Consider the following 26,991-nt stretch of genomic DNA (forward strand, 5'->3'; position numbering starts at 1 on the left):
GAGGTAGGCATGTGAAGCTTTCTTATCTTCTTTTCAAAGATGACTGTGCTGAGAGTATCTTGGAAATCTTGAGACATTTTCTCATTATAGTGAATGCTGTAACAGTCATAGTTGTTTATTTTTTCCATATCTTTTGCATTCTTTTCTCTTGTTTTCATTTATTTATTTATTTATTTATTTATTTATTTATTTATTTATTTATTTATTTATTTATTTATTTATGAGACGGAGTCTCGCTCTGTTGCCAGGCTGGAGTGCAGTGGCGCTATCTCAGCTCACCGCAAGCTCCGCCTCCCAGGTTCCCGCCACTCTCCTGCCTCAGCTTCCTGAGTAGCTGGGACTACAGGCGCCCGCCACCAAGCCCGGCTACTTTTTTCTGTATTTTTAGTAGAGACGGGGTTTCACCGTGTTAGTCAGGATGGTCTCAATCTCCTGACCTCGTTATCCACCCGCCTCGGCCTCTCAAAGTGCTGGGATTACAGGCGTGTGCCACCGCGCCCAGCTCTTTGATGCATTTTCTTACAATCCGTGGTTTGAACTGATCTGTTCTATGTAAACTGACTCCCAACCTCTCTGTTCCCAGATTTGTGACTACATTTTCTCCTTTTGTTTGGACATCTGCGCCTGCTTGTCGTATTGGTTTCTCAGAGACAATACTTCTCAAAAGGCACTTACTCTTTCTCACCTCTTCATCCCACCACCACCACAATGAGAACAACACAATAATCAGTAAAATCACTTTCAAAGATACAACAAATGGAGAATTGAGATTATTAGAAAGAAGGATCAACAAGACTTAATTATTTTTTAGAAGGAGGGAATGAATGAAGGGTGTAATATGACTTCCGCATTTCTAGCATGGGAGAATGAATAGATGGCAATATCGTTGTCTAACAGAGAAGGCAGAGAGGAAAAGCAGATTTGGTGTTGACACTTTGGATGTATGCTGTTGCGGGACAAAGGAGACTGTTCATTAAGCCATTGGAAATGTCTACAGTTTAGCCGGAGCCACTCACATACGGGTCACCAGACTCTAGATAATGATTCTAATGCGAGCAGATGGGATCTGTGCTGTGATGCAGAATGGAAAGAATGCTGAAGGCAGAGAAGGATCAAGTTCCAGAAAAAAACAGAGAGGAAAAGAGGGAGTGAGACAGGGAGGAAAGATAGGAATGCACTTTGCAGGCTAAGCCAGAAACATGTGAGTGTGAGAGAAACGAGGTTTGAAATGTCAGGCAGAAGCCAATCTGTGGGAAAATATTAAAATCATCTTACACACGTTTTTATAAGTAGAGGATTTGATCTTTATCATATCTAGTCAAAGCAATTCTCGTGTATCATGACTATAGCTGATTATACGTGTAAAATGCAATTATTCATGGACTGTAACTTTTTGATGGCAATTGTTTTGAAATAGAATTTATCAGGATTCTTGCATTTGAAGGCATTAAGTTTGCTGCAGTACTAAAGCCGTGAGTATGTCTGTATGTGAAATCACATATTTCATGTGTCTTAACATATTGGATTACATTTCACTTATGTGATAAAAACTTCCCTGATAAATCTTATAGCTTTAGAAATGATCTTGATAGAAATGTGCCCAAATCTGACAATCTTACAAATTTAAATGACAATTCCAGGATCAATTTGCAAACTAAAAAATTATGTAAAATATCAATAAAAATAAATAAATTTTTGATTAACCATGCTAGAGAAACTAATTATTATTCCCTTTTCCATATAGAAAATGATAATCTGAAATTTTAATCAAATAATCAGGCATTCCTAAAGTATGCAGCCTACCATTTAAGAAAGCATTACAGAGGTATGGCAGGGAGTTAACTAAAAAAAAAAAATATTTATTTTTCTGACCAGGTGCAGTTTCTCACGTCTTTAATCCTAAGCTCTTTGGGAGGCCAAGGTGGGAGGATCCACTGAGCCTAGCTGTTCAAGGTTGCAGTGAGCTATGATCATGCTACTGCACTCCAGCCTGGGCAATAGAGCAAGATCTCATTTCTAAGAAATGAAAACAAATTAAAAAGATAAAAAAAGTATCTTTTCTGAATTTTGTGATATTTGTGCTATTTGTCAAATTTTAAAACTTTATATTTGTAAATCATTTTTCCATTGAATTATCTGCTTTAGTTTCTTATTTTTACTTGTGATTTTTTATCGTTTTCTTACAGAGCACTCCAGTGTGTGTGAGTCTTGAGCCCCACCCTACATATTTCGAGCCCCTCCCTGCTCACCTCTCATCTCTGGCTCTCAGAGCTGTTCCTGGAGGGAGCCTGATGATCTCTCTGGTGTCTCCCCTGGATTTCTACCACAAGACTCTAGAGGGCTCACTTCCCACACGCAGCGCAGGTGTCTCTGGCTGGCACAAAAGTTCCCAACTCCATTAACCTCCTCTACCCCATTTTGGGTCTCCTCCTCATATTGAAAGACCATTTCAGTTTCTCTTTGCCAAGTGTCATCTGGCCAGATTTCTACTCCCCTCTAGCTACTCCAGGGGACCCTGGGACACTCTGTGAAGTGTCTCTCTCCAGAATTCCAGTCAGGTGAAAGGTCACATCTCTTATTGTTTTGGATTCCTTTTGTTTATTTCCCCATAAAGAGTTTTTCCTGGAGTGAGAGAATGAGATGATCAGTTGGTAAAGGCAGGGCTCACACTCAGTTAATTTCTCCTACTCTCTTTCTCCTATCCTCTCAAATGTGTTTCCCCAACCCAGAATGTTTTCCTCTCTCCTGTCTTCCTCTCTGTGTGGCAGGATCATCAACATTTTCAACAACTTTTATTTTCTAATGTATGACCTATTGCATAAGCTGTATTCTTTCAGTTTTTAGGATGACCTTTCTTTCCTCCTACCTCCTTCCTGAGATAAGGTCTGGCTCTGTTGCCCAGGCTGGAGTGCAGTGGCACAATCATGACTCACTACAGCTTTGACTTCCTCTGTTCAAGTGATCTTCCTACCTCAGCCTCCCAAGTAGCTGGGACCACAGGCATGCATCACCATGTCTGGCTAATCTTTTGTACTTTTTGTAGAGATGAGGGATGGGCCTTCAACATGTTGCCCAGGCTGGTCTCAAATTCCTAGGCTCAAGAGATCCTCCCTCCTTGGCCTCCCAAAGTGCTGGGATTACAGGTGTGAGCCGCCACATGCAGCCTAGGATATGTTTTTCATAATAAGTGCAAGCTTTCAGAATTCATTAAAAACATTTTCCTTTCTCATCCACCTAGTTTTGCATTTTAAAACTAAAGCTTTCAAAATTCTATAATGGAATTGATAGTCAATTGCTCTCCCTGTGGGTTCTTTTTCCCTTTCTTGGAAATACAGGCTTACTCTCATAGTCTGGTTTTAAGGATAACAGACCTGCAGTATAAAAAGGAATTACTGAAAGGAGATATATGCAATGGATATTATTTTTATTTCTTATTTTTGCTAAGTGCCTATTAGGTAACTGGTAAGGAAATTAAATAGGCATTTGGAATGTGGAGTTTAGAAGAGAGGACAGGGCTAGTGGTGTGACTTTGGGAGTAGTTGACATATGGGTAGTTTATAAAGCATGGAACTGAGGAAGAAAACTTAAGGAGAAAGTATACGCACAGAAGAGAAGAGGGCCTAGGTTAAAGCTTCAAGAAAGGTAGAGGAACTTAGAAATGGCCAGAGAATTTAAGCAAGAAACCCAGAGCTGGGGTTAAGGAAGTCAAAAGAAGAAAGATTACCATGAAGTCTATAGTGGTCAAATTTGCTGAATGCAAGGAGATTGAGTAACAGAAATATGTTCACTGAGTTTGACAAAATACCTGTTAATAACTTTGGCAAATTCCATGGAGTGGTAGGGTTGGATGATAAATAGATATGAGTTTAAAAAAAAAAAAGTAAATGGGGAGTGAGGATCTGGAAGTCAATGATTTAGAAAAGTCTTTGGAGATATTTTGTTACCAAGAGGGAAAGAGAACTGTGAGTTCAAGAAAGATTTCTGTTTTTGTTTTAATTAATTAATTAGTTTTTATTTTTATTTTTATTTTTATTTTTTGAGATGGAGTCTCACTCTGTCGCCCAGGCTGGAGTGCTGTGGCATCATCTCAACTCACTGCAATCTCTACTTCCCAAGTTTAAGCGATTCTTCTTCCTCAGCCTCCTGAGTAGTTGGAATTACAGACATGTGCCACCATGCCCAGTTAATTTTTGTATTTTTAGTAAAGACAGGGTTTCACCATGTTGGCCAGGCTGGTCTTGAACTCCTAACTTGAAGTTATTCACCCACCTCAGCTTTACAAAGTGCTGGGATTAGAGGCATGAGCCACCATGCCTGGCCTTATTTCGTTTTTTAAAAAACGTGATTTGAAGGTTGGGCGAAGTGACTCATGCCTGTAATCCCAGCACTTTAGGAGGCTGAAGTGGGAGAATCACTTGAGGCCAGGAGTTCAAGACCAGCCTGGCCAGCGTGGTGAAACTCTGTCTCTAAAAACAAAACAAAACAAAAATCCTAGAAACAACCTCCTTATGATTTGATATACTAGAGAATGTATGTGTGCTATTAAATCATTTGTAGCAATGAAAACTTGAAGAAGCAGGGAAAAAAGAGTATGAGCAATGTCCTTGAGAAACTGAAAGGGGGTGGGGTTTGGAGCACATGCGGATTGGTTGATTTCTTCTTGATTATGACGGGCAACAAGACTAAAAATATAGGTACAGATACAGAAGAGGCTTGTAGATCTGTTGAGAACTTTTTTTGCCTGCTTTTATTGTTTTTTTATTGAAAGGCCTCTATTAGCCGCATTTTTTTCTGTTTTATAATTTTCATTTGTTTTACTTGTCAGCAAAACTTCAAGAAAGAATCCATAGTCACTGTTCTGAATTCTATCGGAAAGGAACAAAATGAATATTTGTTGGATGAATAAATAAAATAAAACCCAGAAGTATCTATGAAAGGAAATGATAGAGAAGAAAAGTTCGGAGGTCTAGAAGAGAAGAGAATAGGAAAGTAAATTTAGCAGAGAAATATTTGCTTGGCAATATTAGGTGCTCATTTGAGATTTGTAGTTTATAAAAAAGGAATGAGGATGGTGGATTGAAGAGCTCAGTTTTGGGGGAGGTATCAGATTCAGGGTCTGGAAAGGAAGAGGTGCTGGTCTGAAAGGTGATGATTCTTACAGGGGAGATTTTGGAGTTCTTGATGTCCAGTTCTAGGATATGACTATGGAAGACTGGGCCAAAATATACCTGGAGTGAAATATTGATAATGAGCCCGATTCAAATACTATCTCCTTCATGACATCTTTTGATCCTTTCCACGGGTGTGATCTCTCTAGGTTGAGTTCTGCTAATGACTATTGTTACTATTACTGCGGTTACTGCTACTTCTACTACGTATTCCGTTTCTTCTTATTCTTGTTATTTTTCTTCTTCCTTCTTCTATTTCTCTTCTTCTTCCTCCTTTCTTCTTCTTTCTCCCAATTATCTTCAGGTTAGTCTGTTTTATATTACAGTAAAGACTTGATTATATCTCCTTTAGCACATGTAGTCTTTAAACAAGTATTGAGTCAAACTTTCTTTTTTCATTCAATTTTAAAATTAATTTTAATCAGTTTATGAAAACACAAATTTTTGTGTACAAACACTTATACACAAGTTTCAAATAATACTAAAGACCCCTTTAAGCCAATTCCAGTATCATATGCCTCTTTTCCTCAAACACATACACACCACACACTCTCTCTGTCTCATGAGTTTGGACTGTTACATTGCCTTAACAATAATTATGTGCATAAATATGTACCCTTAGAAAATATACAATGCTGTGTTATTTATTTTTATTTTTTATTTTTTTGAGACAGAGTCTTACTCTGCAGCCCAAGCTAGAGTGCAGTGGCATGATCTTGGCTCACTGCAACTTCTGCCTCTGGGACTCAAAAGATTCTCATGCCTCAATCTCCCAAGTAGCTGGGATTACACGTGCATGCCACTATGGCCAGCTATTTTTTGTTTTATATGTTTTAGTAGAGACAGGGTTTCACCATGTTGGCCAGGCTGGTCTTGAACTCCTGACCTCAGGTGATCCGCCCACCTCAGCCTCACAAAGTGCTGGGATTATAGGTGTGAGTCATGGCGCCCGGACTACATTATTTATTTTCTTAACTCAAATAGTAACATACTCTATCTACTTTGTATATATTTTGTGAGTTCCTTCAACTTTTTAGTCAGCAATATCATTTTGTGGGCTCTTCATTTTAATACCTGTAGACTTAGTTCATTTTTTTTTTTTTTTGAGATGGAGTTTCGCTCTTGTTGCCCAGGCTGGAGTCCAATGATGTGATCTCGACTCACTGCAACCTCCACCTCCCGGGTTTGAGAGATTTTCCTGCCTCAGCCTCTCGAGTAGCTGGGATTACAGGTGCTCGTCACTACATCCAGCTAATTTTTGTAATTTTAGTCAAGACAGGGTTTCGCCGTGTTGGCCAGGCTGGTCTCAACCTCCTGACCTCAGGTGATCCATCTGCCTCAGCCTCCCGAAGTGCTGGGATTACAGGTGTGAGCCATCATGCCCGGCTTAGTTCATTTTTTAAAAAAATAGCTGTGTAGTAGTATTTTATGTGAATATGCCTCATTTTATGCATCCTTTTTGCTACTTGGCATTTACGTTGTTCATTTTTCAATATTATTAGCAACGCTGCAATGGGTGTTGCTGTAACTGTCTCTTTGTGCAAATCTTTCTCTGGGCTGGTGTTAGCAATTTCCAGAGGATCCACATTTCTAATGTTTAGAGAAGGCCACCCAAATTACCTGGAAAAGCAGTTGTCCTCTGATCTGAGGCACATGATCGTTTGTTCCTACATCCTCCCAATATTTGATGTCAAAAAACTTTAAAACATCTACCAATCTTTTTTTTGTTTGTTTTCAGACAGAGTGTTGCTCTGTCACTCAGACTGGAGTGCAGTGGGGTGATCACAGCTCACTGCACACTGTAGCCTTGACCTCACTGACTTAAATGATCCTCACATCTCAAACTCCCAAGTAGCTGGGACTGCAGGCACACACCACTGCACCTGGCTAATTTTTTGTTTATTTTTTGTAGAGATGAGATCTCCCTCGATTGCCTAAATTGGCCTTGAACTCCTGAGCTCAAATGATCTGCCTGCCTCAGCCTCCAAAAGTGCTGGGATTACAGGCATGAGCCACCATGTCCAGCCATATCTACCAATATTATGAATGATATGTAATATGCCATTATTGTTTCAATTAACAGTATATTATTTAGAGGTTGAAAATAATTTCATCTATTTCTGGGTTAATTGTACTGCCTCTTCTATGAATTTATTTTCTTTTTCTGATTATTTTTATTGGGTTATCTTTTTCCTACTGATTTATAAAAATTTAAGATACATGCTGCAAATATTTCTCAAAGATTGCTATTGTTTAACTTTATTCATAGTGTTTTTGTCCCTTAGAAGTATTACATTTTGACTACCTGTGGTGTATGTGCCTGTACATGTTTTTCATAAAGGTCTTACTTATTCTGAGATTATTAAAAATGATCTCTGAAATCTTCTGATAATTTAAAAATATTGATTCCTTTACAGGGTGCATTATTTAAACTTTGTAAAAATAATACATGCTTACTGTATAAATACACAATACAGGAAAATACAAAGAATAACATAAAAATAAAGTAAAATCCTACTACATGATGATTGCCTTTTCAACCATCTCCTTATACATGAGAAGAGGAGTAATGAAAATGAATATTGTCTACATGCCCGGTATTGCACTAAGTAATTCATAAAGTTGATGGGGTGGGCACTTCATCATCCCCATTCTACAGGCAAGAAAACTAAGGCTCAGAGACATCAGTTCCCTTTCCCCAATCTGTAAAGCCAGTAAATGACAGACTGGGATTCCCTGGGTCTGTTCACTGTTCTACCCTTCCTCCCTCTAACATATGGGGCATATCTCAGAGGTAGGGTTGAGTCTTCTAAGTGTTTCAAGCCCCCTGTATAGGAGCACTTGAAATGCTTATTTTAGGCTGAGGTGGGTGGATCACTTGAGGGCAGGAGTTTGAGACCAGCCTGGCCCAAATGGTGAAACTCCATTTCTACTAAAATTATAAAAATTGGCTATGCGTGCTGGCCTGCACTCATAATCCCAGCTCTTCAGGAGGCTGAGGCAGGAGAAATGCTTGAACCCGGGAGGTGGAGGTTGCAGTGAGCTGAGATTTTGCCACTGCACTCCAACCTGGGAGCAGAGCGAAACTCTGTCTGGAAAAAAAAAAAGTGCTTATGTTAGTTGGTTATATAAAAAACAGATTTAATCTCTATGAAAAAGGTAGAAATATATAATTTCATCCTTGTAATGAAAAATGCCAGTTCTTTTTGCTTTGTCTCATTCCTATTTTTCACTGTATCATTTTCAACATTTGTAACTGATTATGTTGCTATTTACTTCAATATCTCTAAAAAGCATGTTTCTAGTGTACGTTGAGGATATAACCTCTAAGAGAGCTGGTTTGGCTTAAGGTTCAAAGTAGTTTTTGTTCACTTTGAAAATGTTGCTCTATTCATTGTCTTCTTGATGCCGATTGTGTTGTTGAAAACTCTCATTCTATTCCCTTTAAAAATATAATTTTCTCTTCTCTTGTAGTACTTGCAATCTTATCTCTTTTGTATGTTCTTGAATTTTATTAAAATGTGGCAAGAATTTTAAAAAATATTTATTGTGCTTGGAACACAGAGACATCAGTTCAGTCCCATTTCTTTCTTTAGTTATAGGATGTTTGGCCTGTTATTTCTTCCAATATTGCCTCTCTTCCATTTCCTTTGTTCTCTACCTTTAATAGATAAATTTTAGCTTTTCTGTGTCTATCCTTTTAGTATCTTACGTGTTTCTTCATACTCTCCATTTCTGTCCCATTTTCTTTTCTTTTCTTGTCTTTTTTTGTTTGTTTGTTTGTTGGTTGCTTGGTTTGAAGGAATCTTGCTCTGTTCCCCGGGCTGAGGTGCACTGGTATGATCTCGGCTCACTGCAACCTCCCACCTCCCAGGTTCAAGCGATTCTCCTGCCTCAACCTCCTGAGTAGCTGGGACTACAGGTGTGTACCACCATGCCTAACTAATTTTTGTATTTTTAGTAAAGGCTGCGTTTCACCATATTGGCAAGGCTGGTCTTGAACTTCTGACCTCAGGTGATTTGCCCACCTCGGCCTCCCAAACTGCTGAGATTAGAGGTGTGAGCCACCACACCCAGCCTCCATCCCATTTTCTATGTTCTTCCAGCTCAGTAACATGCTCTTTGTCTTCTCTCCTTCTGGTTTTCAGCTCACCCATAAAATCCTGAATGCCAAAAATTATGGTTGTTATTTTTAGAATTTCCAATGTGTTTGTTTATTTAACAAACATTTATGTGTCAGATACTGTTCAGAGTGCTTTACTAATGCTAAATTATTTAATCCTCATACCACACATATAAGGTATATACCATGACTATCTTCATTTTACAGATGGAAAAATGAAGACACAGATTGGTTAAATAATTTGCCCTGGAGACATCCAACTATTGATTGTCATCAGAGCCAGGATTGAAACCTAGGTTGTCTGGGAATTTAGGTGCTATGCTTTGCTTGTTAATAACCACCTCTTATTATTTTTGAATTGCTTCCTCCTATTTCATAAACCAATTCTCTCCTTTATCTCTCTGAAAATGTGAAATATGACTTATTATCATTCATTTTTCTGAGACAGTGTCTTGCTCTGTTGCCCAGGCTGGAGTACAGTGGGACAAGCTTGGCTCATTGCAACCTCCACATCCCAGGTTCAAATGATTCTGCTGCCTCAGCCTCCTGAGTAGCTGGGATCACAGGCATGGACCACCACACTGGCTAGTTTTTGTAGTTTTAGTAGGGATGCGTTTTGCCATGTTGGCTAGGCTGGTCTCGAACTCCTGGACTTAAGTGACCGACATGACTTCACCTCCCAAAGTGCTGGGATTACAGGTGTGAGCCACCATGCCTGATATGACTTATTTTAAAGTGCTTGTGTGATTACTTTTTTATTCTGTTTCCTCAAGTGTAAATTCTTCTGTTTATTGTGTTCCCACTGGTGCCCTGTCTCTTTCCTGGGGCAGTCACTCTTCAACAGTGTGATGATTATTGGCTTTGAGCTGATCCTTGAAGATAATATTCCCTGGTAGACTGTTCACTGCTTCTGCTTGTGCAGCCTGGCTGGAGATAAAGGTTAGAATTAGCTCCTGAGTTTACACGCCATGCAGTTTTCAATAAAAGCAGAGGATGAGACGGCTTGTAGTAGATGTAATACATTAGTGGCTGGTCATCTGATTTCGACTACTTATCTTTCCTTCTAATCCTGCAGAGAAGTGCTAGTCTCCCAGGTATAGCCTAGTATCTCTTCCGTAAGTATGCATGAATTTTATAAAGGATACCGTTGCTTATGTCTAGCCCGGAAGATATAAAAGAGTAAACTAACATGCCTGCTACCACTGTGGAAATCTGCCTCATAATGGAATATCAGTGGGGTTGCCTCCACTACCTGCAGCTTATATTGGCTGTTCTTAGTTTCAGATATTCTTTCAGCATTTTAGTTTATCTGCAATGGGAGAATCTCCTTTCTTCTGACTTCATGTTTCATGAGTGAAGTCATCCACCATTTCTCTGCTTTGATTTCTCTCAGTTCCATTATTCACTCCTTTCAAAAGGAGGAGTGATTAGCTAGTTTATATGTTTAAAGAATAGGATATGTATAGCTTTCTCCCTTTCTCTCTTTCTTTGAGGTTCAGCTTCCCAAGGAAAACACAAAGCTACTCTATTTTCTAAATTTTAAAGGGGTGGGTATCCATGTGCGGAGGTCACCAGTGGTCCAAGCAGGCAATCAGGTGGTTTAGTATGCTGCATTCTAGGATAAGAATTGGGAAGCCATTGTTACTGCATAACTTTTCATTATAAAGATATTTATCATAGTGAAGTTGTTAATTCATTTTGTCTTATCTCTCAGTTTGTTCAAAAATGGCAGAGAAAAGAGGAGTAAACTTTAATAGGGCCCTTTAAAAGATCACATTGTTTAGTAAGAATTTCTCTGTCATTTTCATAAACTAATGTATGACTGTTCATTGATTTATTGCTTTATATTATCTAAAAAATAGTTTCTATCATGTTTTGGAGTTTGGACACCAGGAGTGGAGTCTTGTGCTTGTTTTCAGTTAGCTATCTTGAAAATGAAAGATTGAAATTCACTTTAAACAAGTACTCAGTTTTAGTATTGAATAAAAGCAAATCTTGTGCTATCAATGAATTTGAAAATACATTTCAACTTTTTGCATGCTTGCACATGAAATCTTAGTGCTATGTAACATATGTGATGATTATAGTAGTAGTATCTGTTTTATCTATTGGTTTATAAGTACAGAGATCACCTTCAATCTGCACTCGATTGCCTGCCTTGCTATGCCTGAGCAACATGATGCATTCTCTTGATCCTAACGGCCACATTTATATATTTGTTTAATTATGACATTCCAAATCATCTCACATTCTTAGGAGATTTCCCTTCAATAAGAATAAACCATACCTTCCCAGCGCTTGTTATCTTACCACTCCCACATTGATTCTCATTTTTATCCCTCTCCTATTGCCAAAGAAGGAGAATGGACAGTCAGTTGAGTAATTGTGAGAAAGACCAAAAAAAGTCCCTGAGAGCTTTTGGGGAGCAGCCTAGTTGCTAACCATCAGTCTGTGGTATTCCTCTGTGGAACAAAATTCCATAGAATATAAACCTCAGATGAGGTCTCTCCATGGTGTGATGCAACAAGACAAAAATAAGTTAACTTTGCAACCATGCCTGGACAAGAGAGAAAACCAAATCATCCACAACCATAAAAATAGCAAGCATCTACCTTTTCCAGTTAACATTAAGTAACCACTGCTTCCTATTGTCATTGACCACTGCTCAGTGACAACTCTAGCCTTATATGCTTAATTCTGCCTCCTAGATAAAAAATTACTGATGCTCATTCATCAAATTTCTCTTGCTTTAAGATAGCACCCTGTCTAGATAGACCTTCGTTTCTTTGAATCCTTTCCCAAATCACCAAATATAAACTGAAATCCCTGGATGTTCTGTGTCCCTTGCTGCAGCAAGATCAATAAACCTGTTTTTTTTAAACTACAGAGATATTCCTGGTGGTTTTGTCTGGTGAGCATGGATAATACAGTATACTTGAAGATAACAATGAGGATCAGGCTTCATGATTAGCAAGCCAACAAAAATCAGCAATTAGAGGGAAACAATAGACATTTTCCAATGATGTTGACAGATGGGTACAGGCCACTTAAGGGGCGTTGTAGCTACATCAGCTGCTGCACCACTGAAATCTCGGCATATATACTTATCCAGTGTCTATCTGTGGCAGGCAAAAACCCATCTCAGGTGGACCTGGGAGTATGAAAGCTAGTATTGGATACCATCTCACCTTTTTTTAGAGCTGCTTCCTTCCTTCAGCATCTATAACTACACACTGTGCCTTTAGCTAGATCTTCACCATGCTCTAGGTTAAATCTCTTTCCATATTATGCATTTCATACCTTCAAATATTAGTTAAACATGGTCTTTAGGTCTAGAAGTTATCAAAGTGAAGACCTGCTTGCTCAGTTATAATCAACTGGCTTATAGTGAGTATTTTCAATACCTTCTAGAGGTATTTTGCACCTTAATATGTCTATCCGATGTTCCCTTAATTAGAATCTTAATTGTTACAGGATTTAGAAGCAAAAGCTTGCCTTTTAAGGAAGAAACATTCCTAGAGATTCCTGAGTCATACCAACTGCTTACTCTATCTTAAGAGCAAAGTCGGCTCTATTAAAATGCTGTGAACCCACAGACCAATGAGTAACTACAGCTACCTTGATTTGTTAATCTCCTCCTATATTTGGCTTCTTAACCAATTTAGGAGTAAAACAGTCCAGCATATTCTAGTAATAAGAATATTGGGTTTGGAATTAGGATATAAAAATCTGAACACTGTGTCTGTGATGTTAGTCAAGTTGCTGAGGCTCAATTTCCATAAATGTGAAGTGTTGACGATATTACCACAAAAATTATCATTAAAACAAATTAAATAATAATGGAGATAGATACTGTTTTTGAGCATTATAATTATAGCCAACATTTATTGAAAGCTAGGCATTGCTCTAAAGAGTTTACTTGGATTTTTCTTACTTGATCTTCATCACAGCCTTTTAAGATGCATGGTACCACCTCTTAAATAACAGTGGCAAAGATTCTGGGCAGATGGATGAGTAGAAGCTTCAAGAATCTGTCTTCCCATCTAGATAACAACTGCATTAGTATATTCTGTCTGTTGTAAATATTTTTGAACTTTGGAGTGTTATTAAAGGCTTGCAACTTCCAGGGGAATGCTTGACAGTAAACTGTGGTTAATTTTGGTCAATTTCTGCTCTTATCTGGCTAGCAGCTTTCTCTCTCTCACCCTGAGCCTGGTTGGAGACAGTGCATGAGCTGCAGGAAGCTTGCATGCAGCTTGCAGGAGCCAAGGTAGAAAAACTCTGTCCTCCAAATATCAGAATCTATGCTCTGAGTGCTGACTGCTGCTTCTGATCATGGAGGTGCATACACAAAGACAGATAGTCATTGTTGTATCTCTTCACCTCCAAATATTACAAATTTCTTTTCCTGTAACTGAAGCAACTTCCAGGGAATTTAAATTACCAGGACCATATTCCCCCTACTTCATTTGTTTTACCTTTTTTGACAATCAGACATTAAAGACTAGGATATTCAAAAGCAACTGCATATACCAGGAAAATCAGAAAGTCACTAATAAGCCAAGGGAGAGGCACAGGCTCAGAAAAATGCCTGAGAAGACATTAAGTTTATATCGTAGGCTAATCATTGGCATAGAGATAACTTACAAGAATCAAAATCAAATCAAAATGAAACAAAATAGCAGCAAACTCTAGGGAAAAGGAAAAACCTGATTTCCAGAGTTACCAGATTATCAGATTTAAATGTCTATTTTTGGAAAAAAAAAAAATTAGTAGGCATACAAAGAAAGAAAAATGTATGAACAACAACAGAAACTGTTACTGAGAGAGATCAGAAGACAAACCTACTAAATAAGTCTTTATTTTTTTATTTTTTTATTTTTTTTGTTGAGACGGAGTCTCGCTCTGTTGCCCAGGCTGGAGTGCAGTGGCCGGATCTCAGCTGGCTGCAAGCTCCGCCTCCCGGGTTTACGCCATTCTCCTGCCTCGGCCTCCCAAGTAGCTGGGACTACAGGCGCCTGCCACCTCGCCCAGCTAGTTTTTTGTATTTTTTTAGTAGAGACGGGATTTCACTGTGTTAGCCAGGATGGTCTGGATCTCCTGACCTCGTGATCCGCCGGTCTCGGCCTCCCAAAGTGCTGGGATTACAGGCTTGAGACACCGCGCCCAAAACACTGTTTGAAAGCTACTCAAATAACAAAAGGAGGATCTGGAGAAGGTCAAGAAAACAATGTATAACAAAATGAAAATATCAATAAGGAAATAGAAAATCTAAAGAGAAACCAAAAGGAAGTTCTAGAGCTGAATATAATAATAACTGAAATTTTAAAAAATGACCAAAAGGATTCAAAAGCAGGGTTGAGTAGGAAGAAGAATTAGTGAATTGAAAATAGGACAATTGAAACTATCAAGTCTGAAGAAGAGGAAGAAAAAAGGTGAAGTAAAAACACAGCCTAAGGGACCCATGAGACACCATGAAATGGACTAACACACATATTGTGGCAGTCCAAAAGGAAAAAGAGAGTGGGGGTGGTTGAGAGATTACTTGAAGAAATAATAGCTGAAAACTTCCCAAGTTTTGTGAAAGACAAGAATATAGACATCCAAAAAGCTAATGATCCCTAAGTAAGGTGAACTTAAATAGACCCACATAATCAAACTGTTGAAAGACAAAGATAAAGAGAGAATCTTAAAAACAGAAAGAAAGAAGAAACTTGTCACGTATAAGAGATGCTCAGGACACATAATCAAAATGTTGAAAGACAAAAATAAAGACAGAATAAAGCAGCAAGACAGAAGAAACTTGTCTCATCTTAGAGATTCTCAATCAGATTATCAGCATATTTCTTATCAGAAACTTTGGAAGCCAGAGGCAGTGGGTTGGTAATTTCAAAGTGCTAAAAGAAAAAAAAAAAAAAACTGTCACCTAATGATTCTTTATCTGTCTTTCAAAAGTGAGGGAGAAGTTAAGATATTTCCAGAAAAATAAAAGCTGAAGGAGTTTGTTACCACTAAGCCTATCCTGCAAGAAATGCCAAAAGGGAGTAATATGAACAAGATTGCAAAATAGGAGTTCTCTTGCTTCATTTCCTCTTGACAGAAATCCAACCAGCCACTAACCACAGACAAAAATCCCATCCCAAACATCTGAAAACTTGGGAACCACAGAAACTAGCTAACAGCAATTTCAGCCCAGACTGTGCTGGCATGGCAGTCCTAGGCATAGGCACCCCCTAGTGCTGAAACAGATGCAGCAGTCAGGGTCTTAGATATCACATCAGACAATCTACCCAGAATACCTGGACTATTGAAGGACATTTCCAGACAAAGTCAGACTGCAAAGATTAGAATAAGTACTCATTTTTCAATGCACAGACATCAATGCATGACCATGAATATCAAGGACAATTAAGGAAACATGACATAATCAAATGGCAAAATAGGGTGCTAAGGTCTAACTCTAAAGAGATGGAGATAAATGAACTATCAGAAAAGAAATCAAAATACTGTTTTAAGAAAGCTTAGTAAGGCCGGGCATAGTGGCTAACCCCAGTAATCCCAGCACTTTGGGAGGCAAAGGTGGGCAGATCACTTGAGGTCAGGAGTTTGAGATCAGTCTGGCCAATGCGCTTCAACTCTATCTTGACTACAAATACAAAAATTAGCTGGGTGTGGTGGTATGTGCTTGCAGTTCCAGCTACTCAGGAGGCGAGGGCAGGAGAATCACTTGAACCCAGCAGGTGGAGGTTGCAGTGAGCTGAGATTGCACCACTGCACTCCAACCTGGGTGACACGGCAGGTGACACTCCATCTCAAATAAATAAATAAATAAATAAATAAATAAACTTGGTAAGTTTCATGAAAATATAGCAAAACAATTCAGAAATTTATCTGAGAAATTTAACAGAGAGATTAAAGGAATAAAACATCAAATAAAAATCTTGGAGCTGAAAAATACAGAACAAAGTGAAAAATGTAATAAAGAGCATCAAGCAAATTTATCAAGCAAAACAAATACAACAAACACATCTGTAAACTCAGACATGTTATTTAAAAATGTACAGTCAAAGGAGAAAAAAAGAATGAAAAAGATTGAAGAAAGCTTATGGAATTTATGGGGCAACATTGGAAGAGCAAATTAGCAGTTTTTGGCATTCAAGAGAGATTAGAAATAGTTAAAGGGGTAGAAAGCTTATTTAATAAATGATAGCAGAAAAATTTCCAAACCTGGAGAAAAATATAGATATCAAGGTAAAGGAAAGCCAAAAGTCTCCAATCAGGCTTAATCCAAATAAGTCTAAACCAAGACACAATATAAGCACGCTTTCAAAGCTTAAAGACAAAGACAAAGAGAGGATCCTGAAAGCAGCAAGAGGAAAGAAGTGACACAAAAGGAGTTTCAATACATTTAACAGCAAACTTCTCAACAGAAACCTTACAATCCAAGTTTGAGTGAGTGAGTGAGAAGACATATTCAAAACACTGAAGGAAAAATAAAAAAAAAAAACCCTGCCATTCACAAATATTGTATGCAGCAAAGTTGTCCTTCATAAGTGAATGATAGATTAAAAACTTTCCAAACAAACAAAAGCTGAGGAAGTTTATCACCAGGCAAGAAATGCTAAAGCCGAAAGTAAAGGACGCTAATGAGTAACATGAAAACATCTGAAAGCATAAGACTCACTAGTAAAAGGGAGTGCAGTCATGAGCTGCATAATGACACTTCAGTCAACAACAAGTGGCATATATGATGATGGTCCCATAAGATTCAGTGCTTAATACAGTAAAATTTTGTACAGGTTTGTAGTCTAGGAGCAATAGGTTATACCATATAGCCTAGGTGTGGAGTAGTCAATATCATCTAGGTTTGTGTAAATACAATCTATGATGTTCACACAATGGCTAAATTACCTAATGATGCATTTCTCAGCACATATACCTGTTATTAAGTGATGCATGACTATACTGTAATGAGGGTGTGTAAATCACGTATATCTTGTGTGTATCTTTAGTATGAAGGTTAAAAGACAAAATCATAGAATACAAAAACTTCTTTGAGGGATATGCAATATAAGAAGATGTAAATTGTGACACTGAAAAATTCAAAATATGGTGAGGAGTGGAGTAAAAATATAGAGTTTTATTTTATGAAGTTAAATTGTTACCTACAAGAAATTTTTTTGTAAGCCTCATGGTAACCACAAAACAAAAACCTGCAATAGATATGTTTAACAAAAGAAGTAATGGCTGGGTATAGTGGCTGAGTATGGCATTTTGGGAGGCTGAGATAGGTGGATCTCTTGAGGCCAGGAGTTCAAGACCAGCCTGGCCAACATGGTGAAAACCCATCTTTACTAAAAACAAACAAACAAACAAAAACTACTAAAATTAGCTGGCATGGTGGTGCATGCCTGTAGTCCCAGCTACCTGGAAGGCTGAGGTGGGAGGATTGCTTGAACCCAGGAGGCAGAGGTTGCAGTGAGCCAAGATTGTGCCACTGCACTCCAGCCTGGGTGACAGAATCAGACCTTGTGAGATGGTTAGACTCTCTGTCCCCACCCAAATCTCACTTCCAATTGTAATCCTTATAATCCCCACATGTCAAGGGTGGGACCAAGTGGAGGTAATTGGATCATGGGGGCAGTTTCCCTCATGCTGTTCTCGTGATAGTGAGTGAATTCTCAGGAGATCTGATGGTTTTATAAGCATCTGGCATTTCTTCTGCTTGCACTTGCTTTGTCCTGTACCCTGTGAAGAAAGTACCTGCTTCTCCTTTGCCTTCCACCATGATTGTAAGTTTCCTGAGGCCTCCCCAGCAATGTGGAAATGTGAGTCAACAAAACCTCTTTCCTTTGTAAATTACCCAGTTTCGGATATTTCTTCATAGCAGTGTGAGAATGAACTAATACACCTTCTTTCTCTTAAAAAAAGGCAATGAATCAAACATGATAAAATCATTCAACCACAAAGGAAGACAGTAAGAGAGAAAGAAAGGAACAACGGATACGCAAAACAGGTAGAAAACAGAAAACAATTAAAAAATGGCAGTAGCAAGTTCTTACCTATCAACAATTACCTTGAATGTAAATGGATTAAATTATTCAATTAAAAGACATATAATGCCTAAATGAATGGAAAAAACAGAGCCGACTCTATGTTGCCTGCAAAGGACTCATCTCACCTGTAAGAACACTCATAGATAGCAAGTGAAGGTATATAAAAAGATTTTCCATGCAAATGAAAACCATGAGAGAGCAGGAGTAGCTATACTTATATCAGATAAAATAAATTTTAAGGCAAAAACTATGAAAAGAAATAGAGGAGGACATTACATAATGAAAAAGGGTTTCATTCGACAAGAAAATGTAACAATTGTAAATGCAAACACACTTAACATCAGAACACCTAAATACATAAAGTGAATATTAATAGATCCAAAGGAATAGATGGATGGCAATGCAATAGTAGTGGGAGACTTCAACACCCCATTTTCAGCAACAGACAGGTCATGCACACAGAAAATCAATAAAGAAACATTGGATTTAATTTGTACTCTACACCAAATGAAACTTACAGACATTTACAGGACAACTGCAGAATATCTCCACTGCACATATCTTCTATTCAACAACTGCAGAATATCTCAACTGCACATAAAACATTTTCCAAGATAGATCATATGTAAGGCCCAAAACAAGTCTGAAAAAAATTTGAGAAGGTTGAAATCATACTAGGTAACTTTTCTGAACATAATGGTGTAAAGGTAGAAATCAATAAAAGCAGGAACTTTGAAAACTTTACAAACATGGAAATTCAGCAATACGCTTTTGAAAAACCAGTGGGTCAATGAAGAAACTGAAAGGGAAATTAAAAAATTACTTGAGACAAATGAAAATAGAAACACAACATACCAAAACCTGTGGAATACACCAAAAGCAGTACTTAGCAGGAAATTTGGAGCAGTAAATACCTACATCAGAAAAGAAGAAAGATCTCAAATAAAAAACCCAATGTTGCACCTCAAGGAACCAGAAAAATAAGAATAAAATAAATAAATAATTAGTATAAGAAAGAAAATAATAAAGATCAGAGCAGAAATAAATGAGAGACTGTAAAAAATTACCAAGGATCAATACAATAAAGAGTTTATTTTTTGAAAAGATAAACAAAATTGTCAAATCTTTAGCTAGACTCAGAAAAAAAGAGAAGACTCAAATGAAGAACACCAGTGATGAAAAAGGAGACATTACAACTGATATCACAGAAAAAAGTATTATAATAGACTATCACATGCAATTCTATGCCAACAAATTGGATAACCTAGAAGAAATGTACAATTTCATGGGCACGTACAACCTACCAAGACTGAATTATGAAGAAACAGAAAACTGAGAAGACCAATATTGAATAAGGAGATGGAATCATTTATAAAACGTCTTCCATCAAAGACAAGTCTAGGACCTGAAGACTTCACTGCTGAATTCTATCAAATATTTGAAGAAGAACTAACACTTATTCTTCTCAAATTATTTCAAAAAAATTGAAGGAGAAAAAATTGTCTAAATTCATTCTGTGAGGCCAGCATTACCTTGATACCAAACCAGACAAGGACAAACACACATACAAGAGAAAAATACAGGCATATATTCCTGATGAACATACATGCTAAAATCCTCAGTAAAAAACCAGCAAACATAATTTAACATCTTATTAAAGAGATCATTCACTATGATCAAGTGTGATTGAGCCCAGTGATGCAATGATGGTTCAACATATGTAAATGAATGCATCACATTAATAGATGCAGAACAAAAACCACAGGATCATTTCAATAGATACAGAAAATGAATTTGATAAAATTTATGGTCCTTTGTGATTAAAACTCTCAACAAATCAGGTATAGAAGAAATGTACCTGAACACAGGAAAGTCCATCTAGGAAAAACCCACAAGTAACATTACACTGAATGGGGGAAAGTTGAAAGCTTTTCTTTTAAAATCTGGAACAAGACAAGCATGCCCACTCTTGCCACTTCTATTCAACATAGTTCTGAAAGTCTTAATCTGAGCAATTAGGCAAGAGAAAGAAAAGGTATTCATCTTAGAAGGGAAGAAGTTAAATTGTTCCTGTTTATAGATGACATACGCTTATGTATAGAGAATCCTAAAGACTCTACCAAAAAATGGTTAGAATTGATAACAAAATTCAGTAAAGCTGTAGGTCACAATCAACATTTAAAAAGTAGCATTTTTACACACTAACAATGAACCATCTGATAAAGAAAATTTTAAAATCTCATTTACAATAGCTCCAAAAAAAAAAAAAAAGAACCTTACAAATGAATGTTACCAAGGAGGTAAAATACATCTACATTGAAAAAACTATAAAACATTGATGAAAATATTGAAGAAGACAGAAACAAATGGAAATACATCTCATGTTCACAGGTTAGAAGAATTAATATTGTTAGACTGTTCATACTGCTGAATCCAATCTATAGAGTCAATAAAATCCGTGTTAAAACTATAATGACTTTTTTTATGTTTACAAATCTCTTTAATGTTCTGAATTAATAGAAGACAGCTAGATTTTTAATTTTATTTTATGTTTTAAATTCAATTTAATTTTATTTTAAATTCCAGAATACATGTGCAGGACATGTAGGTTTGTTACATAGGTAAACGTGTGCAATGGTGGTTTGCTGTACCTATCAACCCATTGCCTACGTCAGCCCTGCATGCATTAGCTATTTATCCTGATGCTCTCCCTCCCCCCGCGCTCCCCAAGAGGCCACAGTGTGTGTTGTTCCTCTCCCTGTGTCCATGTGTTCTCATGGTTCAACTCCCACTTATAAGTGAGAACATGCAGTCTTGGTTTTCTGTTCCTGTGTTAGTTTGCTGAGGTTAATGGCTTCCAGTTCCATCCATGTCCCTGCAAAGGAAATGATCTAGTTCCTTTTTATGGCTTCATGTTATTCCATGATACATACGTACCACGTTTTCTTTATCCAGTCTATCACTGATGGGTGTTTGGGTAAATTCTACGTGTTTGCTATTGTGAATAGTGCTGCAATGAACAAATGTATGCATGTGTCTTTATAATAGAATGATTTATATTTCTTTGGGTATATACCCAGTAACGGAATTGCTGGGTCAAATACTATTTCTGGCTCTAGGTCATTGAGGAATTGCCACACTGTCTTCCACAGTGGTTGAAGTAATTTACATTCCCACCAACAGTGTAAAAGCTTTTCAATTTCTCCACAGCTTCACCGGCATCTGTGGTTTCTTGACGTTTTAATAATCTCACTGGTATGAGATGGTATCTCACTGTGGTTTTGATTTGCATTTCTCTAATGATCAGTGATGTTGAATTTTTTTTCATATGTATGTTGGCTGCATAAATGTCTTCTTTTGAGACGTGTCTGTTCATGTTCTTTGCCCATTTTTTAATGGGATTGTTTGTTTTTATCTTGTAAATTTGTTTAAATTCTTTGTAGATTCTGAATATTAGACCTTTGTCAGATGAATAGATTGCAAAACTTTTCTCCCATTCTGTAGGTTGTCTGTTCACTCCGATGATAGTTTCTTTTGCTGTGCAGAAGCTCTTTAGTTTAATTAGATCCCATTTGTCAATTTTTGCTGTTGCTGAAGTTTCTTTTGATGTTTCTGTCATGAAATCTTTGCCTGTGCTATGTCTTGGATGGTATTGCCTAGATTTTCTTCTAGGGCCTTTATGGTTTTAGGTTGTACATTTAAGTCTTTAATCTATCTTGAGTTAACTTTTATACAAGGCATGAAGAAAGGGTCCAGTTTCAATTTTCTGCATATGGCTAGTCAGTTTTCCCAGCACCATTTATTAAACAGAGAATCTTTTCCCTATTGCTTGTTTTTGTCAGGTTTGTCGAAAATCAGATGGTTGTAGATGTGTGATCTTGTTTCTGAGATCTCTATTCTGTACCACTGATCTATGTGTCTGTTTCTGTACCAATACCAAGCTGTCTTGGTTATTACAGCCCTGTAGTATAGTTTGAAGTTGGGTAGCATGATGCCTTCAGCTTTGTTGTTTTTGCTTAGGATTTTCTTGGCTATATGGGCTCTTTTTTGGTTCCACATGAATTTTAAAATAGTTTTTTCTGATTCTGTGAAGAATGCCAATGATAGTTTAATGGGAATAGCATTGAATCTATAAATTACTTTGGATATTATGGCCATTTTCACCATATTGATTCTTCCTATCCATGAGCATGGAATGTTTTCTCATTTGTTTGTTTCCCCTGTGATTTGCTTGAGGAGTGGATTGTAGTTTTCCTTGAAGAGGCCCTTTACTTCCCTTGATAGCTGTATTCCTAGGTATTTTGTTATCTTTGTAGCAATTGTGAATGGGAGTTCATTCATGATTTGGCTCTCTGCTTATCTATTGTTGGTGTGTGGAAATGCTTGTGATTTTTGCACATTGATTTTGTATCCTGAGACTTTGTTGAAGTTGCTTAGCAGCTTAAGAAGCTTTTGGGCTGAGATGATGGAGTTTTCTAGGTATAGAATTATGACATCTGCAATACAATGACATTCTTCACAGAAAAAAACCCCTAAAATTCAAACGGTATTATAAAGATCCCAAATAGCCAAAGTAATCTTGATAAAAAAAAAGCAGGAGGCAGCACAGTACTTGACTTTAAGGTACACTACAGAGCTATAATAATAATAAAAAAGGTATCTGCATAAAAACAGAAACATAGGCCAATGGAACAGAATAAAGAGTCCAGAAATAAGTCCATGCATTTACAATCAAGTGACTTTCAACAAAGGTGCCAAGTAAACACAATGGGGAAAGGAAAGTCTTTTCAATAAATAATGTTGGGAAAACTGGATATCCACATGCAGAAGAATAAAATTAGACCCTTATCTTTCACCCGATAAAGTATAAATTCAAAGTAAGTGAGCAACTTAAATGGAAGACCCCCAAACTATGAAAATTCATGACATTGGTTTCTGCAATGATTTTCTAGCTATCACCTTAAAAGCACAGGCCAGGGCTGGGCGTGGTAGCTCACACCTATAATCCCAGCACTTTGGGAGGCTGAGGTGGGTGGATCACGAGGTCAAGAGATGGAGACCATCGTGGCCAATATGGTGAAACCCTGTCTCTGCTAAAAATACAAAATTTAGCTGAGTGTGGTGGCACGCACCTGTAATCCCAGCTACTGGGGAGGCTGAGGCAGGAGAATCACTTGAACCTGGGAGGTGGAGGTTGCAGTGAGCCGAGATTGGGCCATTGTACTCCAGCCTGGTGACAGAGTGAGACTCTGTCTAAAAAAAAAAAAAAAGAAAAAAAGCACAGGCCACAAAAGCAAAATTAGACAAATAAGATTACATCAAACTAAAAAGCTTCTGCACAATGCAGGAGACAAATTACCAGAATGAAAAGACAACATTCAAAATGGGAGAAAATATTTGCAAATTATACAGCTGATAAGGAGTTGATATCCAAAATACATAAGAAACTCTTACAAGTCAATAGCAAGAAAGCAAATAACCTAATTAACAAATGGGCAAAAGACTTTCATTGACATGTCTCAAAAGACATACACAAGGTCAACAGGTATATGAAAAAAATGTTTAATATCAGTAATCATCAGGGAAATGCAAGTCAAAACTACAATGAGATATCAACTTGTACCTATTAGAATGATGATTACAAAAAATACAAAAGGTAAGTGGTAGCAAGGATGGAGAGAAATGGAAATCCTCACACAATGTTGGTGGGAATGCAAATTGGTAGAGCCGTTATGGAAAACACTGTGGAGGTGCCTCAAAAAACTAAATATAGAACTAACATATGATCTAGCAATCTCATTACTAGGTATATATATCCAAAGGGAACAAAATAAATACGTCAAAGAGATAGCTACATTCCAATGTTTATTGCAGCACTATTCACAATAACCAAGATACGGAATGAATCTCAGAGTCCATTAATATATGAATGGATAAAGAAAATGTGGTATATATACACAATGGTATACGACTTAGCCATAAAAAAAACTAAGTCCTGTCATTTGCAACAGTGGGTGAACCTGGAGAACATATGTTGAGTGCAATAAGCCAGGCATAGAAAGACAAATACCACATTATTTCACTCATATGAAAAATCTACAAAATTGATCTCATACAAGTAGAGAATAGAATGGAGGCTCGGGTGGTTAGGATGAATTGGGGTTGAGGTGATGTGGATCAAAGAAAACATATTTACAGTTAAGAGAAATAAATTCAAGAGATCTATTGTACAACATGGTGACTCTAGTTAATATTGACATATGGTACTATTGAAAAATGCGCAGAGTGGATGTTGTGTTTTCATTACAAAAGTGATAACTAGCTAGATTTGATCATCCCAGAATGTACATATACTTCAAAGTATCAAGTTGTACATGATTTAAGAAATTTACATCGATTACTTGTTGAAATGATAATATAGATATATGAGATTAAGTAAAATACACTATTAACATTTAAGAAAATACTAAAGGGAGTCTTGCAGGTTGAAAGGGAAGTACAGTAGACAATACCTCAAAGCCATGCAGAGAAATAAAGGTCTCAGTAAAGGTAAATGCATTGACAATTATAAAAGCTAGTATTATTGCAACGATAATTTGTAATTTAACTTTTTGTAAATAAAAAAGGTTTACAAGCGACAAAGAAAGGCATTGTATGTCAATAAATGTTTCACAGCAGGAAGATATAACAATTACAAACACTACTCAACAACAGACCATTAAAAAAGATATAAAGCAAAAGTGGACAGAATTGAAGAAGGAAAGAGATGGTGCCAATATCTTACTCTGAACAAAGGATAGAATAATCAAATGAGATAAGTAAGGAAATAGAGGACTTACAAAACACAATAAACCAACTAGGCTTAACAGATATGTACAGACCACTCTACTCAACAACAGAAAACATTCCTCTTAAGTGCACATTGAACATTTTCAAGATAGACTATATGTTAGACCACAAATTAAATATTAATAAAATTTTAAAAATAAATGCAGTATCTTCTCTGACCAAAATTGGATAAAATTAAAGAAATCAATAACATAATTACATAATGAAAACTGGAAAATTCACCGGCTTGTGAAAATTAAGAACACTCTTAAATAACCAATAGTTCAAAGAGAAAAATCACAAGACAAATTAGAAAATACTTAGAGATAAATGAAAATTAAAATACAACACACCGAAATTTTTGTGACGCAGCAAACACAGCGTTAAGGGAAAATTTGTATGTATAAATACTTAAATTTAAAAATCTTAAATTAACAGCTTAAAAACTTAAGGAACTAGAGAAAGAACAATGTAAGCACAAAGCTAGCAGAAGGAAGGAAAAATTGGAGTAGAGATAAATGAAATAGAAACTAGAAAAACAATAGAGAAAATGAACAAAGACAAAAAATTAGTTTTCCAAAAATATTATCAAAATTGGCAAATCTTTAACTAGATTGGCTAAAAACAAAATAGAGAATAATCAGATTACTACAATATTGAAGTAGGCATATTACTACTCTTTATACATAAATAGAATAATTACAAGAGCGTTCTATGAACAAATTATATGACAACAATTGGATAATCTGGATGAAACGACCAAGTTCCTAAAAACATAAAAACTACTGTAATAGTCTACTTGAGCTACTATAAAAAATACCATACATTGAGTGGTTTTAACAACGAAAATGTTTCTCATAGTTCTGGAGGCTGGTCAATTGAAAATCAAGGTGCAAACTGATTTAATTCCTGGTGAGGGAGTTTTTTCCTGGCTTGCAGGTGCAGCCTTCTCATTGTGTCCTCCTGTAATCTTTCCTCTTTGCTCAAAGGAGGTCTCTCTCTCTCTCTCTCTCTCTCTCTCAATTCTTATAAGGTTACTAATTCCACTAATCCACTAACCTCATTAGTACCCCATCATTGTGATCTCATTTAACTTTAATCATCTCCTAAAGGCCTTACCTCCAATTACAGTCACATCAGAGTTAGCGTTTCAACGTATGATTTTTTTGGGGGAGTGGGAGAGTGTATAATTCAATTCATAACACCTTTCAAGACTAAGGTACAAAGTAACAGAAACTATCAAAATTGGAGATTGAGCCAGTAATAAAAACATCTCCCAATAAACAAAAGCCCTGGTCCTGATGGCTTCATTCGTGAATTGTATGAAACACTTAAAAAAGATCAAATATCAATCCTCCTCAAAAATTTTCCATATAATGAAGAGGAGAGAGCACTTCCTAATTAAATCTATAAGGCCAGCATTACCCTAACATCAAAGACAGAAAACGACACCACAAGAAAAGAAAATAACAAACCAATGTCCCTTATAAAAATCAAGGCAAGGGGGCGGAGCAAGATGGCCAAATAGGAACAGCTCCTGTCTCCAACTCCCAGCGCGAAGGACACAGAAGACCGGTGATTTCTGCATTTTCAACTGAGGTACTGGGGTCATCTCACTAGTGAGTGCCGGACAATCGGTGCTGGTCAGCTGTGACAGCCCGACCAGCGAGAGCTGAAGCAGGGCGAGGCATTGCCTCACCTGGGAAGCGCAAGGGTGAAGGCAATCCCTTTTCCTAACCAGGGGAACTGAGACACACAACACCTGGAAAATCGGGTAACTCCCACCCCAATACTGCGCTATAGGCTAACGGGCACA

The 26,991-nt window shown here is 37.2% G+C and overlaps 1 protein-coding gene across 7 annotated transcripts in view; it reads right to left on the bottom strand.

The window, feature by feature from the left end:
• Positions 1-26,991, bottom strand: part of OPRM1 (opioid receptor, mu 1) — a 120,126-nt gene that overhangs the window by 31,918 nt on the left and 61,217 nt on the right. The window contains exon 3 of one of the 7 annotated variants that reach the window (XM_011943740.1): positions 9,267-10,218. The exons of the other annotated variants lie outside the window; for them this stretch is intronic. The gene's annotated coding sequence lies outside the window, so the exon portion shown is untranslated. Of the gene's footprint in view, positions 1-9,266; positions 10,219-26,991 lie in introns of those variants that run through there. 7 annotated transcript variants of the gene reach the window in all.

Source organism: Colobus angolensis, unplaced genomic scaffold, assembly GCF_000951035.1.
Source record: "Colobus angolensis palliatus isolate OR3802 unplaced genomic scaffold, Cang.pa_1.0 Scaffold221, whole genome shotgun sequence".
In the NCBI taxonomy this organism is placed as follows: domain Eukaryota; kingdom Metazoa; phylum Chordata; class Mammalia; order Primates; family Cercopithecidae; genus Colobus; species Colobus angolensis.